Source organism: Toxorhynchites rutilus, chromosome 2 (genome assembly GCF_029784135.1).
Source record: "Toxorhynchites rutilus septentrionalis strain SRP chromosome 2, ASM2978413v1, whole genome shotgun sequence".
In the NCBI taxonomy this organism is placed as follows: Eukaryota; Metazoa; Arthropoda; class Insecta; order Diptera; family Culicidae; genus Toxorhynchites; species Toxorhynchites rutilus.
In genome coordinates this window covers 130,150,256-130,166,634 of record NC_073745.1, presented here as the reverse complement: position 1 = coordinate 130,166,634, position 16,379 = coordinate 130,150,256, and the positions used below count along the sequence as shown (strand labels likewise).

Here is a 16,379-nt window from a genome sequence, read left to right as displayed (position 1 = left end):
GCTCTCTGTCCCTCTGCAAGTCATTTACCTTTTCGCTTTCGCGCGCTTCGCTCAGCTCCGATCGGTTCGCCTTTTGTTTGTACATAATTTCTGTGTGTTTTGCTTGTAAATTTACATTCCTCCACATGTGGCGAGAGGGGGTTAAGTCACACCAGGAGTTGCGATTTATGTTGATGTCTTACAACGGGAAACATTTACCTGTCTCCCTCACTCATCAACTCGCGTACTCACACACACAAATCCCCCCAAAATAACTTCGCTAGGTGCGTTCTATTCATTAATGTTTACTAATTTTAATGACAAATTTTACGCTATCCCGCCCGCAGTTCAACAGAGCGCACTGAACGTGAAAATAGTTTGCTTGTTTGTTCTTTTTTTTTTTTTCCTGCCGATGGTATCGCTTCCAGTCTATGTACCCCACAATTGATCTCGTTTCTTGCAGACCCTTGAATTGACAACATTTCCGGCGGTGTCACGGGTGGGTGGTAACGACGGACAACAGGTAGCACCGGGAAAGGTTCTAACAAAATGTTTTCATTTCTTTGATGATGCTCTCTGTCTCGTTTATGCTCGAATTCTTCCGTTCGGTCGAGGTCGGGACAAACCGCTCGATAGTGGGCCATTCGCGTGTGATGAAGTGTGTAGGAGTTTTGTTTTGTCTTATGGTTCTACAAGAACAACGATTTTCCCGGTGGTCTGGAGGAGTTTTATGACGTGTATATGTCACGGAAGATTACTTCCGTGAGATCTGTATAAATTTATTTTCCAAGTTACTGAATGGATTCAGTGACCTTTCATGATATCGAATATTTTTTATGTGTGTTTGGGATCTGGTTTGAGCGATTCATTACTGATGAAGCTCATAATATGCATACATTTCTTGCAAGGGTTGATAATTTTCGATTCCTCGTTCCCGATATATGTACTGCATTTGGATAACACAACGCTGATCCCAGATTCAACAGGATGTGTCAACAAAAAATTCTAACAAATATTTATTCCCATAACGTTTACTTAACGTTTTTATTTTTCAATGCAGAAATCCAAGCATGTTTATTAGGTTCGTACATAGACTAATTTCTCCAACAGCAGCTGAGATGTACGTTTTATACGAGATCTGTGAAAAAGCGGTTATTCAACTTGGATTACGTATACAGAGCGGTCTCGATTATGTATAGTATCCAATTTCTTTTCACTTTTTTTTACTTTTATATATACATGTATTCTTTGTTCTTTGAATATAAAAGAAGAATTTAATTTTTGATTAATTCTCTTGAAGTCAGAAAATACTTTTCTCATACAAAAAGTCGCCATAGGGGGGTTGTGTCCGAGACACGACCGCATAGTCGACGTAGGATTCCGTTAGGTAATCTATTGATTTTGGATATGTTTGAAGAATTATATCGTTAAACTCTTTGATAATGATTTAATGGCCCTGAAAAGGACTGTTTTGTTTGGTTGTTAGGTATTGTTTGTTCACTTCACCAGTGTTTACCGAGTGATGATGACAGAAGGATGCTGAACAGTCGTTGGATGGTGCGTATCAGATAAAAGATGTCGAAGTGGAATGAGATATGATGAAAACCATCCTCTGTGACCCTAGACGAGATGCCTCCTGTGTTATGTGTATGGATGAAGAAAGAAAAAACTCACCAACGTAATATAAGATAATTACCAATACCGAACACAGTTATCGATTTTTCTCATCAGTAAAAACATGTTACTTTAATATAGAGAAAACATATTTGGAATGGAAAAGGTGATTTTACTTTATAATTTTTACTTTCTGGGTGTTCATTCAACCCAATGCGAATTTTAATTGGACTAACAACACCTAATACTATATTTGAAGCATATGAGAAATCACTTTTTCTAATATTTTTTCACTTTTCCTATTTTTCTCGTCGTATAAACTTTCTCTGGATGAAAATGAACACAACAACACAGACAGCTTAAACATAACGACCCATTTCCGAGCGGGAACACACCTTGGTTTTTATTTATGGAAATTGAAACAAGTCATTTTCAACACATCTGCTACCATATACAATTTTACACTTACACTTGTGCTAAATTTTTTCACAATACACGAACGGTCATTGACATGAAATTTCAGAAGGCAACCAACATTGAAATTTCAAATTGAAATTTTGGGCCTGATCACGAACGTTACTTCACGGTGAAAACGGAATTGATTGTATGCAATTTGTATGCACTTAATTTCGTCTTCACCGTGAAGTGGCGTTCGTAATCAGGCCCTTTATGTGCTAGAATTAATCGTATTACTCACCTTAAGTGCAATACCAAAATGCCCCCGACTTGCATATATTTGCAATGTCGATATCCCCCATGCAGCTTGGTTTCGATGTCTCTGTTAGGGAATACCTATCGGTAGGAACAAAAGTTCCCCCTATTTTCATGTATTTGCAATGCCGATTTCCCACAGGCAGCTTGTTTTTGAAGTCTCTGTTAGGGACCCGCCGCATGTGTCGTCAAATTCGACCAATCAGAAGTGGGTATTTCCGTTAAGATAGGGGTTCAAATTTTTCAATTGTTCGATAGTTAGTTTCATGACATATATTATTTTCTTCAATATAAAAAATTGTTATTGAGTGCCGAAATCGATTGACGCAGAAATCTCATCAATCCATCATGAAATTACTGAGCAATAAGCGTTTGAAATTGGACAATTTTCACGATGTACTCGATTTTCGATTTTCAATTTGTACCCCCATATGTTCCCGAAAGACGTAATCCTACGTCAAAAAAAATGAGTGGGTAATATCTATGGTATGACCACACGGTTGACGTGGGACTACCTTAGCTTAGCAACTACTTGATGGTATTAGTTAAATTCTTGATTGAATGCAACGATTTCCGAATTCAATTGAATTCAATATATTCACTTTGTGAGTAAAAAGATTGAACAATACCATGTAAGGTCAATTCATGCATTGTGATAGATTATGCTCTTCGTTACAAGTAAATTTAATGACAGTCCTTTTACGTTTGGTATGATGCCTAGGACAGAATATGTGAACAGAAGAATTATCAAACAATTATTTTATTTAACATTTCCCTCTGGAGTTTGCATCACTCAAGTGTACGTACTTCTCGAAATGCGAATTTGCTTGAAACTTGAAAGTTCATTCGCCTCTAGTGTATGCATGATTTTCCCATGTTCCCAAATTTAAGGGACCGTGTTAGGGAAACATATTCTTGTCTGCACAAAGGCAAGCGAGTACAAAAGTACTCGCAGTTTTCATTTATTTGCAAAGCCGATTTTCCCAAACACCTTTGTTTTGAAGTCTGTGTTAGGGAAACACATTTCAATCGGAACAAAAATGCTCCTGACTGACACGTGTTTGCAATGCCAATTTCCCCACGCTCCGTGGATTAGAAGTCTGTGTTAGGAAACACATTTCAGTCGGAACAAAAATACCCCCGACTTGTATGAATTCGCAATGCCGATTACCTCCAGGCACCAAGGTTTTGAAATCTCTGTTAGAGAACACATTTCGGTGGGATCAAAAACTCACGTGTTCGCAAAGCCGATTTCTCCAACGCTGCTTGGTTTTGAAGTCTGTGTTAGGGAATACATTTCGGTGAGAACAAAAGTCCCCATAATTTCATGTATTTGTAATGTTGATTTCCCCAATGCTGCTTGGTTTTGATGGCTGTGTTGGGGAAGCTGTAAATCGGGCCAATCAAAACGAGGCAGTTAGGGCGTTTAGATAACGCTCAACATTTTTGATACCAATATTGAGGGGATTGCAAAAAATACATAGTCGACCATTTTGAGGCGGCGACCTTTTCGAATTTATGTTGTTCATAGTGTAGTGTATTCTGCAAATCAAGCCATTCAGTCATTTTTTGCGGCGGCCAAATTGAATTTTCAAGATCATGGAATACGCATTTTTATAATGACAATAGAATTAAAGGTATGTTCCAAATTTCAGATTAACCAGTGATCAGGAACGGGTTCAAATTTCAATTAATGTGGGACAACCCAACAAACATTCAAACATACATAGAAACAGGTCAAGCTGAATGAAACCATTCAGAAAATAGAAAATAATTAGTTGTTTGGGGACTGCGGTCATCTTGAAATTGGATTTTTAATTATCTGCTATGTTCTACTAGTCGAGAACTTTGTTTTGATGCATTTTTGGGCATTTTTCATGAATAACTGTGTTCTACTAGGCAAGCCTTTTAATTTGATACCCATATTGATGGGGTTCTGAGAAAATAGGTAATCCGCCATTTTGTAGTGGCCGCCATCTTAGATTAGCATTTTTCATAAATAACTGTATTCTACTAGTCAAGCCCTTTCATTTGATACCCATGTTGATGGGGTTGTGAAAAAAAATATGGCGCGATCTTGCGGTGGCGGCCATTTTGGATTTGCATTTTTCATAAGTAACTGTGTTCTACTAGTCAAGGCCTTTGATTTGATACCCAAATTGATGGAGTTCTGAGAAAATATGCAATCCGTCTTTTTGTAGTGGCCGCCATCTTGGATTTGTATTTTTCATGAATAACTGTGTTCTACTAGTCTAGCCCTTTCGTTTGATATCCATATTGATGGGGTTCTGAGAAAATATGTAGTCCGCCATTTTGTAATGGTCACCATCTTGGATTTGCATTTTTCATAAATAACTGCATTCTACTAGTCAAGCCCTTTCTTTTGATACCCATATTAGCTATTCAATATAGAATTATTATACAAATTATTAAAAATTTCCGAAAATCAAAAATAAAATACTCCGGATAATTGAGTCTAAAATTCCGATAATCGGATAATCGAGTCCGACCTGTACTCCGGAAATTATGACTTCTGTCTTTTTATAAGCACAGGAGATTTTTTGGCAGTTTCCGCGTCGTTAAGTATCATGCACAATAGTTCATGTTTACAATTTTTGGAATTGCAGCTGTTAGAATGCAACACAAGACCTTCTGCAGCCCAATCTTGTGAACGGCTGAATTTGATTTATGCAATCATAGTTCAGCGAGGATTTGGAAGTGGATGCCATTTGAATATTCTTGCAATATTTCGGTATTTGGATATGTTTTTGCAGATTAGATTGACCTGTAATGGTTCATTGTTGACTCGCTATGCAGCATTTAGCCTCTTAATCTTTACGTCTTTCTGTGAAACAATTGTAAAACTACACTTCAGTTTAGCCATTAAAAAAATCAACTTGGAACATCGAAATAAAAGACAAAAAGAACACCGTGGGCGGTGAAATGGAAAAAAATTGAATGAAAACAGATTGAAGATCTTCCGATAGATGCAACTTTACATGCAAAATTGTAGTAATCAATATAAAAGTTTTTACTCTAAAAAAAACACACTGAAAAAATAAGGAAAATAGGGCGAGTATGTTGGAGTGCATAGATAGTTTTCACCAGGAATTACAAAAAAAAAATCGTCAAGATCGTCCAAAGAAGTACCCTTAATTTTTAAGCAATTATTGCTCAACACATATTATGCTGATAGTTGCAAACATCAATTCCGAAACAATTTACCATTGCAAGGCAAACTTCCATGACGAAGTTTCAGAAAAAAATATGCATACCCACACATATCAAATTTTAGCGCCCCGCTTTGTCTTCGGTCGTTCTAAGCAAAGCATAAAAACGCTTGTGTGACGAAAAATGATTCAACAGAGAAAACAAACCAGATTCAAATGCGGTGTGAAACAGGTATAAAAATGCGGTGCAAAACACGGCGCAAAACACGGTGCTGATAACAAAATATTTGATCTGTTTTTAGGAGTGTGCTCATTCGCCAGAGCGCATGTGTATACAAGGAGTGAGAGCTCAACTGAGTACAAAAAACTTGTTACACATCAGCACCGCGTTGCATTCTGGAGACTGGTTGTAGCTCAAATAAACAGCCTTTTTCCCACTCAAAACGAAAAATACACGAAAGATTGGTATACATGGACTTTTCCGAAGTGAAATTTTTCGCTTGAAGAACTTTTTTCGAAAAAATATAATATACTTTTTTTTTTATCCAAAATATATATTTTATTAAGGCTCATATGGCGTCAGCCTAACGGGGCCGGGAGTTCAATATTTTGACAATGTTTGCTTGGACTATGTTAGTAATATGTAACCGATTACTCGCGGTTGACTCGAGGTTAGTATTACAAGTGTTCTCATAATTGGTATGTCGCAGTCTTCGATGCTCTGTACGTGTGCCCGACACGGGATACTTCCTATTGGGATGCAGCTGACCATTAATCAGCAACGCCCCCCTAGTCTGTACCCCATATCTAGCGTGGTGCGTCTTTCTCGACTCGAGGAATCCAGGATAGAATGGTCACTAGCCGGCGCAATCATCAGCTCGTGTAGAGTTGTCATGAGCGGTACAACCTTTGGCTCTTGTTGAATAATCAGTGGACTGCACAACCTTCGGCCCGTGCATCTGTAAAGAGTGTGTGTATGTATTGCCGCGACTAAGTAAAAGTTTATCGATCGGATAGGAGGGATATGAAACGGGGACACAACGAAGGAAACATCATTAAACGTTGACATCGGCGTTTCTGAGGAACAGGTATAGATGAAGCAGAAGATCAGGATCACGGCTACCTAAGATATCCCGGACGGGGATATCCGATTGTCTGCCTTGTGCTCTCAGTACTCTAGAGAGCTGAGAGCGAGCAGCATGGAACCGGATACACGACCAGACAACATGCTCGATGTCGTGGTAGCCATCGCCACAATCACAAAGATTGTTTGCTGCGAGCCCAATGCGATAGAGATGCGCGTTTAGGTTGTAGTGATTGGACATAAGCCGAGATATCACGCGAATGAAATCACGACCTACATTCAATCCCTTGAACCATGCACTCGTCGAGACCTTAGGGATAATCGTGTGTAACCAACGACCGAACTCATCTTCACTCCACATGCGCTGCCAACTAACGAGTGTGTCCTGACGAGGAATGTGAAAAAATTCATTATAGGCAATTTGCCTTTCAAAAAGTGTGCCTTCTAAAGCGCCCACCTTAGCTAGCGAGTCCGCTTTCTCATTCCCCGGAATCGAGCAATGAGAGGGAACCCGTGCTAAGGTAATCTTGAATAATTTTTCGACCAAAACACTCAATAGTTGTCTTATTCTTGTTAGGAAATAAGATGAGCGTTTATCAACTTTCATTGAGTGGATTGCCTCTATTGAGCTGAGACTGTCTGAAAAAATAAAATAGTGGTCGATGGGCAATGTTTCAATGATCCCTAATGCGTAATATATCGCACCCAGTTCAGCGACATACACGGAACAAGGATCTTTGAGTTTGAAAAAGGCACCGGAATTTTCATTGAAGATGCCGAAGCCAGTGGATCCGTTTATGAATGAACCGTCCGTAAAGAACATTTTATCAGATCTAACTTTTCCATATTCTGCCGAAAATATCGGCGGAATAGAATCGGAGCGTAGGTGATCTGGGATTCCATGGATTTTTTGTCGCATGGACAGATCAAAAATGACAGAGGAATTGCAGAAGTATGGGAAGCAAACTTGGTTGGAGATGCCTGGTGAAGGGTGCACGTCGTGGATAAGGTACTCATGGTATAAATACATTAAACTTGACTGAGGAGTCAGTTGGAGTAGATTTTCGAAGTTATCAATCACCAACGAATTCATGATCTTGCAACGGATGAGAAATCTATAGGATAATTCTGTGAACCGAAGAGTAAGCGGGAGTACTCCTGCCAAGACTTCGAGACTCATCGTATGTGTCGAATGCAAACACCCCATGGCTATACGCAAGCAACGATATTGTATCCTCTCCAGCTTGAAAATATGGATCCTGGCAGCTGATCGGAAGCAAAAACTGCCATATTCTAACACTGAAAATATCGTTGTTTTGTACAACTGAATGAGGTCTCCTGGATGGGCACCCCACCATGTTCCGGTTATTGTTTGGAGAAAATTTATTGTTTGCTGGCATTTCTGTTTCAAATACGCAATGTGTTTCCCCCAGGTACATTTAGAATCAAAATATACACCCAGGTATTTGAAAAACATAGAGTGTTGGATCGTTTTGCCGGATAGGTAAAGCTGGAATTGGGCGGATGCGTGCTTCCTAGAAAAAACAACCATTTCTGTTTTCTCCGTAGAGAATTCGATACCCAGCTTGAGGGCCCACGTGAACAGATTGTTCATGGTATCTTGCAACGACTTTTGCAGAGCGACGGGATTAGTACCCGTGATGGAAATAACTCCATCGTCTGCAAGTTGTCTCAGCGTGCAGTCTCTAGTTAGACAATCATCCATATCATTGACGTAAAAACTGTACAAGAGGGGGCTTAGGCAGGAGCCTTGCGGTAGGCCCATAAAATTGTAACGAGAAGATTTTGAGTTTCCATGAGAGAAATTCATGTGCTTTTCTGACAGTAAATTGTACAGGAAATTATTCAGAATTGGTGAAAGTCCACGATTATGAAGCTTCTCTGAGAGAATTTCCATGAAAACTGAATCAAATGCCTCTTTGATATCGAGGAAAACGGAAGCCATTCGTTATTCCTTCTTTATTCTGGCCAGATTTGGCGACAGCTCATTACTCTAAATCTATTCTCAAGAGGTTTGCGGAAAACAACATAATGTACGTCGAAAAAGACACCAACCCACCGAATTGTCCCCAACAGATTAGTCACGTTGCTGGGCAATTGTCAAGGGAATATTCAAGAAGGGTGGTACAGTGTCTCGGAACATGTCAGGCTTCAGGAAAAATTGATCAACAGTGTCTAGGAAGAGCACAAAGGCTAGAGAATTTGCAGAAATTGATGGCAGATGTCAAATCCAAGATACAATAATTCTACAGAAATCAGCGTGAATTATTCACTCTATTGTCTGTCAACACTACATCCAATCTAGAGTTGGCCGAAAACATTTCATATTCGGCAGAAAAAAATGTCTGCTAAAGAGTAAAAAATATTCAAGATGTGACAGTTCTTTAAGTCATTGCGTTTTTCAACAAGCCTCAGGGAAGGAATCATTACTTTTTTACTCACATTGCGTGATTCACATTTTTCGTTGAAATATTTCATGTAAAAATATTTACACCAATTTATAGCGAAATATGTTAAACATAATATGGCTCATGAAATCGTAACCCGCAAAATATATTACTAACCTATCGATTTACCACGACAATTCGACACGATTAGAGTACAAATTATTAATTCTAAAATTAGCCAGCCTATATCCGTTTCCGACCACACCGATCATTGCTAATGGGTATTAAATGCACTAGTCGAACTAATTTAATCGAAGTTACGCCTTGCAATATAACTAACGCATCGCTCGTGTCGGTCTAATTTAGTGCCAATTAACGTTGGCCCACATTTTTGCAGCTGACCGGATTGCGTATGTTCATCCCGTGCGTTGGGTTATAATTATTTTCACATAATGTTCGTGTGTTCCCACCGTTGGGGAAATGTTACTCTCGCTCTCTATCATGTATCCAGTATCTAATGTATTCGCATTGTGAATTGCCATCGTCCCGTAAATGCCAATTTTCAGTGCAGTTCAGCCACAAATAATAATGATATGCTCCATGGGCAACCGGAACGAAAACTCGTGCGCTTCACGAGACTAGTATTCTGATAGTTGATATTCCGATGAGGTCGACATATATTTAATACGTTCGGAAGCGTAATTACCAACGAATTGGACTGGAGTGAACACAACGCTGCTAAATGAGAGAATGCTCCACTAATTCCGGAACAAACTTTTCAAATTTAAAAATTCTCGGTTCATTATCAAACTTCAGTAATTAAATTATAGATAACTCTCTCTGCATAAACTGAAGTTTGACGGCGGATACCATTTTGATGAATTCTACAATGCGTTTATTTTGTGTCGGTGTTTAATAGAACTGGAAATTCATCAAAAATGGTAGAAGAGATGTTCATTTGATGTTCATTTGAGATAGATGAATCATTCTCACATTTACGCACGCACGCACGCGACGGCTGCTTTGCATAATTCGGGTTTTACTTATTATAACCTGTATTAAACAAGAACTGGCTGACCGATGCAAACAATTTGAGCAGGAATTTCGTCGGGATTGTCCGTGAAAGTGTCTTCTACTTGTTGTTCTCACGCGCCTACATTATACATTTTCTCATAAATGCATTAGGGGTAGTGGGGGCAAATTGGTCATGGGGGGCAAAATGGTCACCTGCTTGTTTGGTAGTAAAACAGTTGACTATAGATGCCGTATTGATAGTCACCTTATGTTTGAAGAATTTAATGACTTTCGAGTCACTCTGTACTTCGGTAGAGCTGTCGCATGTCAAAATACAAATAAAAACAGAAATTACTCTCTCGATAGCCATTCGGCCGTAGTTTTGTGCGCATGGTATCTAAGGAATTTCTCGTGAAATTTAGTTTATTCAATCTGATATATTGGACAAATCATCAGTTTGGACAACTGTTCACATATTCTAGGAGAGGTGAACAGACATTTTGTTCAATCTCAGCAATTAATTAGCATAGAAACTATTTTGATGTTTGGGGGCAAAGTGGTCATAGCTGAATAACAACTTACAATGTTCTGTTTACTAAAGCTGCTATACCTTATCACATTCTGCTCTTGAAGAAGATCCTTTTGTGGCTTTGATGAATATTCCATTCCAATGAAACCAAGCCTCATTATGCGGAACGTTATGTGTTTCTTACTACGTTTTGTATGCATGAGAAAATTCAAATTGAGACTATAGGTGAATACGCCAAGCTTGTTTCATACATCTACCTAGTATCTCAAATATGATGTGAACAAATTTTGACGAAAAAAACGCATTAATCTATCCCATTTAGCTTGTTATGTACGAGTAACCACTTTGCCCCCACTAGGTGACCACTTTACCTCCAAGTAAAAAAAAAGTTCGATTTTCCCCTTTTTTTCTAATGATGAAAAATGTACTATTTTGATTTTTTATAGTGAAAGCCGTTTGCTATCTTGAAGAACAATGAGTTGAACTATAACATTCTTCGAGAAACGGGAATTGAATCGGTATGTGGGCGCTGGAAATGGGCGTATTCCTTAGGGTGACCACTATGCCCCCACTTCCCCTACGTTATCTTCCACATTTTTCAGCTCCACTTGATTGGGAGAATTTCTAGATCTCGAGTTCGTTATCTCCAGCTCTTCTTTTTCATGCATCGATTCATGTTCACCTCGAATTCCAGTACGCTATCCACGAACCTCTTCCTAAATGGCTCATCCGCAGAGTGCTGTGCCGGTATTTTTATTAATTCAAAAATGTCACAAAATACGCGCCATGACAATTTTTGTATATTTTGAAATAAAAGTCATAATATTGTTAATTACATATGAGTATAACGACCTAAAAGCCTTTTATTGGATTTCTCTGAAACTTCTAAGTAATTTATTTATTCGCTCTATTCCATTTTTGGACTTTTTTGGACTTACAATATACCTTTAACCGAAGTTTTCGCGGTTGAGAGCACTAGCCTGCAGATATTCAATTTTAAAATGAATCATGTCAAAAAGGCCAACCATCTGATGATATCTAATCTGGTTCCCGGTGCAGACACGCTACCCTTTATAGTGTCCCCCGTCCGCGAAGGCACATAAGCATACGCTTTCCGATGAATTGTATGTTGTCCTACGCCTCCGATGTCACCGTTGGCCCGTATGCAGATTTATGCAAAAATACGAAAAACAGACAGCAAGAAATTCTTCCATCGCCAAGCGAAAGGCAGCCCCCGATAAAAGTGACTCAAAACCGAAACGAAACATCGGTCGAGATAATGTTTGCCTCTCGGGAGTGAGGAAAACAGTCGAAGATTGCATACTAATGTACAGTGGATGCAGTGCACGCAAAAGTGCACCCAGCCATCAACATCTTCACGATTTCAACCTGTTCTTAGAAGAACCGTTGTTGTTGTCATCGTTGGCGTCTTCGTGGGCTATCTATTTTTGCACCTGGAACATGAGCATCACCATCATCATCATCATCGGGAGCAGCTGAGGAAGCCGCACCTAGCACCACTCGGCTGGCTGCTTCCTTTGACGACGACAGTTTACTGATAAATCGAGAGTCATCTGATACTACGCTGGTGTACTGGAAGGGAGATTTGCGAGTCAGAACGCAATATCACCACAAAGGCTGTCTCCCCCAGCAATGCAAATAAGCAGCGAGGATTCTGCCGGCGGGAGAAAAGAACAAAAAAAATGAAACTATAACGGATACGGGGCTATCCTCAGGAAATTCTTACGACCATTAGTTTGCGACATTTCCAGCAAGCATTAGCTTCCTTTATCAGTGCTGACTTGGCTAGGAATAATTTATTTCTGCTCACATTTCAAGTTTCGCTGTATAGTGCTGATGAATAAGATCTTCAGAGAGTAAGTTTTCTGTTAGTTGGAATTGCACAATTGATTGCAGCAGCGCGGAGCGAAATATATATTGCTTCTAGGAGTATTACATGTTGACTTTTCCGAATGGATCTTTGATACTAGGTAAAAAAAACTGTAAATCTTCCAGCATAGTCCGTTTGTAGTATACAAGTCGTGAAGGAGGTAATATTTTACAGATACCAGCATCGTATACTAACCGTATCATAGTTTTGGGCTTCAGGAAGTATGGATTCTTGCCGTGGGAACCCTAGAATGATTAGCACAAAAAAATCCACCCCAAATCAAAGTGTTCCAATATTTTTTTCCGAAAACTTCTATCAATACTACGTAAAATTAGGTGGTTGGTAGACCATTTTTTCCATTTCAGAATTGTTGATGTTTTTTTAGAAAAACAAAAAAAAAAGATTTTTGTTGCTAAATGGGTACTTTTAGGGTATGACATTAAAAAATCCACTGGCGTAAATTTGTTTTACCGTGTTTTGTTCATCGATGCACCCCTCGATTTTGACAGCTAGTTATTTACATCTGAAACAAACATAATTTTCGTAGCTGTTTAGTCAACTTTTGGTGCGTAGTGACGTGTTTTTTTACGATGTGGAAAATGGAAAATAGATTGAAAGGAAATCTTAACACAAGTCTGAAAGAAAAATTGTTGTAAAGTATGGGGTGAGCCATGGTGCGGTCCAGCTGGTCATTCTCAAGCATCCGATGCTCGGCAGCGTGACCGATCCAGGAAGAGCCCCGTAGTCATTTAAGTAACTTTGCATACTTGAAATAAAAAAAAAATGCTAATTTTTGAAAAGGGTCAGTTTTTTTTCTTAATTTTTAACAAAAATTTCTAGTTCGAAAACTATAAGACCTACAAAGTGTTGATAAAATATTATTTTTTTTAAACTAGCAATAATCGCACCTCGGATTGTACCTCATTGGTTACGATATCGCCACTGCGCAAAGCTTATGATAAAATATTGAAGGAAATTGTTTATCGATTTAAAAAAAAAAAAAAACGCCGAAAAAAATTAAAATTAAAATTTATTTTTCTCCAAAATGCATTTTTCCAAATTCCTAAAAAAGTATGAATAACTCATACAATAACTGACAAGTCATCTATGCATCGGAAAATGGGAAAACAGGAAATAAGTATTAGAGTACTTCTGTCGAAGACGACAGCTTTCTGTCTACCATAGTTTTTTTGGAATAAAGAGAATTTCCATATGGAAACTTCTGAAAAAATAATGTCTTACTCGTAACATTTTTGTGTGTAAAATCTCGCGTTTAACATGGTCTTTACCTGTTTCTAATTAGAAAAGCTCACAATAGGGTTGTGTCCGTGACATGACCGCATAGTTGGCGTGGGATTCCGTTAGGCTATCTGTTGCATGCTGATTTGGATATGTTTGAAGGATTACATCGTTAAACTCTTTGAATCTGATTTAGAGGCCCTGAAAAGCTACTTTGTTTGGTTGTTGGGTGTTGTTTGTTCACTCCACCAGTGTTTACAACCGAGTGATGATGACAGAAGGATGGTGATTTGTCATTGGATGGTGCGTATCACGATAGAAGATGCTAAAGTGGAATGAGATATGATGAAAGCCGCCTTCTGTGGACCTGGACGAGATGGCTCCTGTGTCTTGTACGGATGAAATAAAGAAAAAAAAACTCACCAATTTAATATAAGATAATTATCATTATCGAACACAATATTATCAATGTTTATCATCGGTAAAAACATGTTACTTTATTATAGAGAAAATATATTTAAAATCGAAAAGGTTATTTCCATTTATAATTTCAACTTTCTGAGTGTTTATTCAATTCAATTCCCATTTCCATTTCAGCTTCAAACCCAACGTAACACGATGCTATATGCCTCAATGAATTTTAATTGGACTAACGGCACCGAATACAATATGTAGAGTAGATCTCTGTTACGGAACACAATTCGATGGGAACAAAAGTTCCCTCTACTTTGATGTAGAGTAGTGGGGGGCAATGGTGCGCACCTAACTGTTGTCGTCCAATAACTCTTGAAATTAAAGCAAATAGAATTCAGTTTGCTTACCAAATTGTAACTATATATATTACCTTCGAAACGTAGTACAAGAATTTCTCGAGTTTTGTTGGTAGTCAGACGAAAACCTATTTTAATACAAAATGGCAAATGCGTACTTTTACCCCATAGTGGGGGCAAACGTGCGTACCGTACGGGGCAAAAGTGCGCACATATTGAATTGTCCTTCTGGGGTAACTTGTAACAAAAATAAATGCTTTATCCTTACCAGCATTTTTATTAATATAGATCAAATTTATAAATGGGGGCCTCCGTAGCCACATTGGTTGCGCGTTCGCTTAGTAAGCGATCGATCGTGAGTTCGAAACTCAGGGCCTTCATTGACCATCTTTGTGTTGTTATAGAATAACTTCGCCCACGCAACAATCATCAGCGATGGAGATCGATCCACGGTCGAAATATGATCGATTCATCCATACAACTGCTTTGCTCTGCAAGACACATCGGGCTGCTGTTCTATAAATAACTCAACAATGATCAATCAACTGTCTCCGCTGTCCGGTCTAACTGGATAATGGAAGAACAGATAGAAAAATGTGTAAATGTGCACCATATGGAATGGTATAGAAGGAAATACTCTAACGCCGAAAAATGGCAACTGTGTAATGTGCTAATTATAGATATGATAAATATGTGACATGTACACAATTAAAATTCGGCTCTGTTACAGCTAAAATGCCAATGAGCCTAAAATAAATAAATGGGACAAAAAAAATAATAAATACATCATTACCGTCACTTGATTTATTTGAAACTCATTGTTGAAAAAAAAACAATATTTATTTGTAGTTCAATGTGAAAACATAAACATAAACGAAACGTAACCGTTATTGAATTGAATGCATGATGAAAATGAAAACATTCATTTGAAATTCATTTTGAATTATTTTTAAACAATTGTTCATTTTGCTTCCTCGGATTTCGGTTCTGAGGATTCCGACGCTTTGCTTTGGCCCCCCAGCCACTGCGCACCTTTGCCCCACAAGCAATTTTTGAACTAATCGAGTTTTTTAAAAAAGCTCTTGAACTTTTTCACAAAAACTAAAACGCACAATCATCTACTATAGAATGAAGGTTTTCTTGACATTGTAGTTTCGAACTTTCCAATGATTTTAGGTAAGTTAATCGTTATCTCCAAAACTAAAAAAAAATAGATCAATCGCAAAACTCTTTTTACCTCATAACTTTTTGCCACTTTCATGAAATGTATCTAGATGATTGAGCTGCTGGTGTAATAATGTATCAAATGAATACACTGTTGTCGAAACTTTATGCTCTTTTGCTTCAAAATAGCCAATGCGCCCCGCACTATTCTATTTGCAATTTCTCCATATCTTCAATTTCGACCAATCAGAACGAGGTATTTCCGTTTGGGGATTTTTCGATTGTTTAATAGTTAGTTTCACATAATATATTATTTTATTCCTTGCGATGAATTGTCATGGAGTGCCGAAATCGATTGACGCAAAAATTTCATCAATCCATCATGAAATGACTGAGCAATAAGCGATTGAAATTGGACATGTCATTCGCGATATTTTACACACAAAAATGTTACGAGTAAACATCAATAGTAATTTTTCAAAGAAACTTAAAAATGTGTTTGTTAGAAAGCATTTCATCTGGAGAAATGCCCTTCTTCCGATGTATGGATGACTTGCTGGTAGTGGTATGGGCCATTCATATTTTTTTTTTCAGAATCTGAAAAATACATGTCTCTGAGAAAAATTAACTTTATTTTTGAAAATATTTTTTACTCCAGTGATTTTTTAATTGATTGATTGTTTTTAGTAAAAATCCATATTATTTGCTACATTTTGTCCACAGATCACACAATTTGTAAATCTTATAGTTTTTAAGTCACAATTTTCAGATGTTTTATTTTTTCTTCAATTTTTTCTCGAAAAATT

At 38.0% G+C, this 16,379-nt stretch overlaps 1 non-coding gene across 1 annotated transcript; it reads right to left on the bottom strand.

The window, feature by feature from the left end:
- Window positions 1–13,214: 13,214 nt before the first annotated feature.
- Window positions 13,215–13,354, bottom strand: LOC129772037 (U4 spliceosomal RNA). Its single transcript, XR_008742547.1, has one exon. It is a non-coding gene; the product is annotated as a U4 spliceosomal RNA (small nuclear RNA).
- Window positions 13,355–16,379: the final 3,025 nt, after the last annotated feature.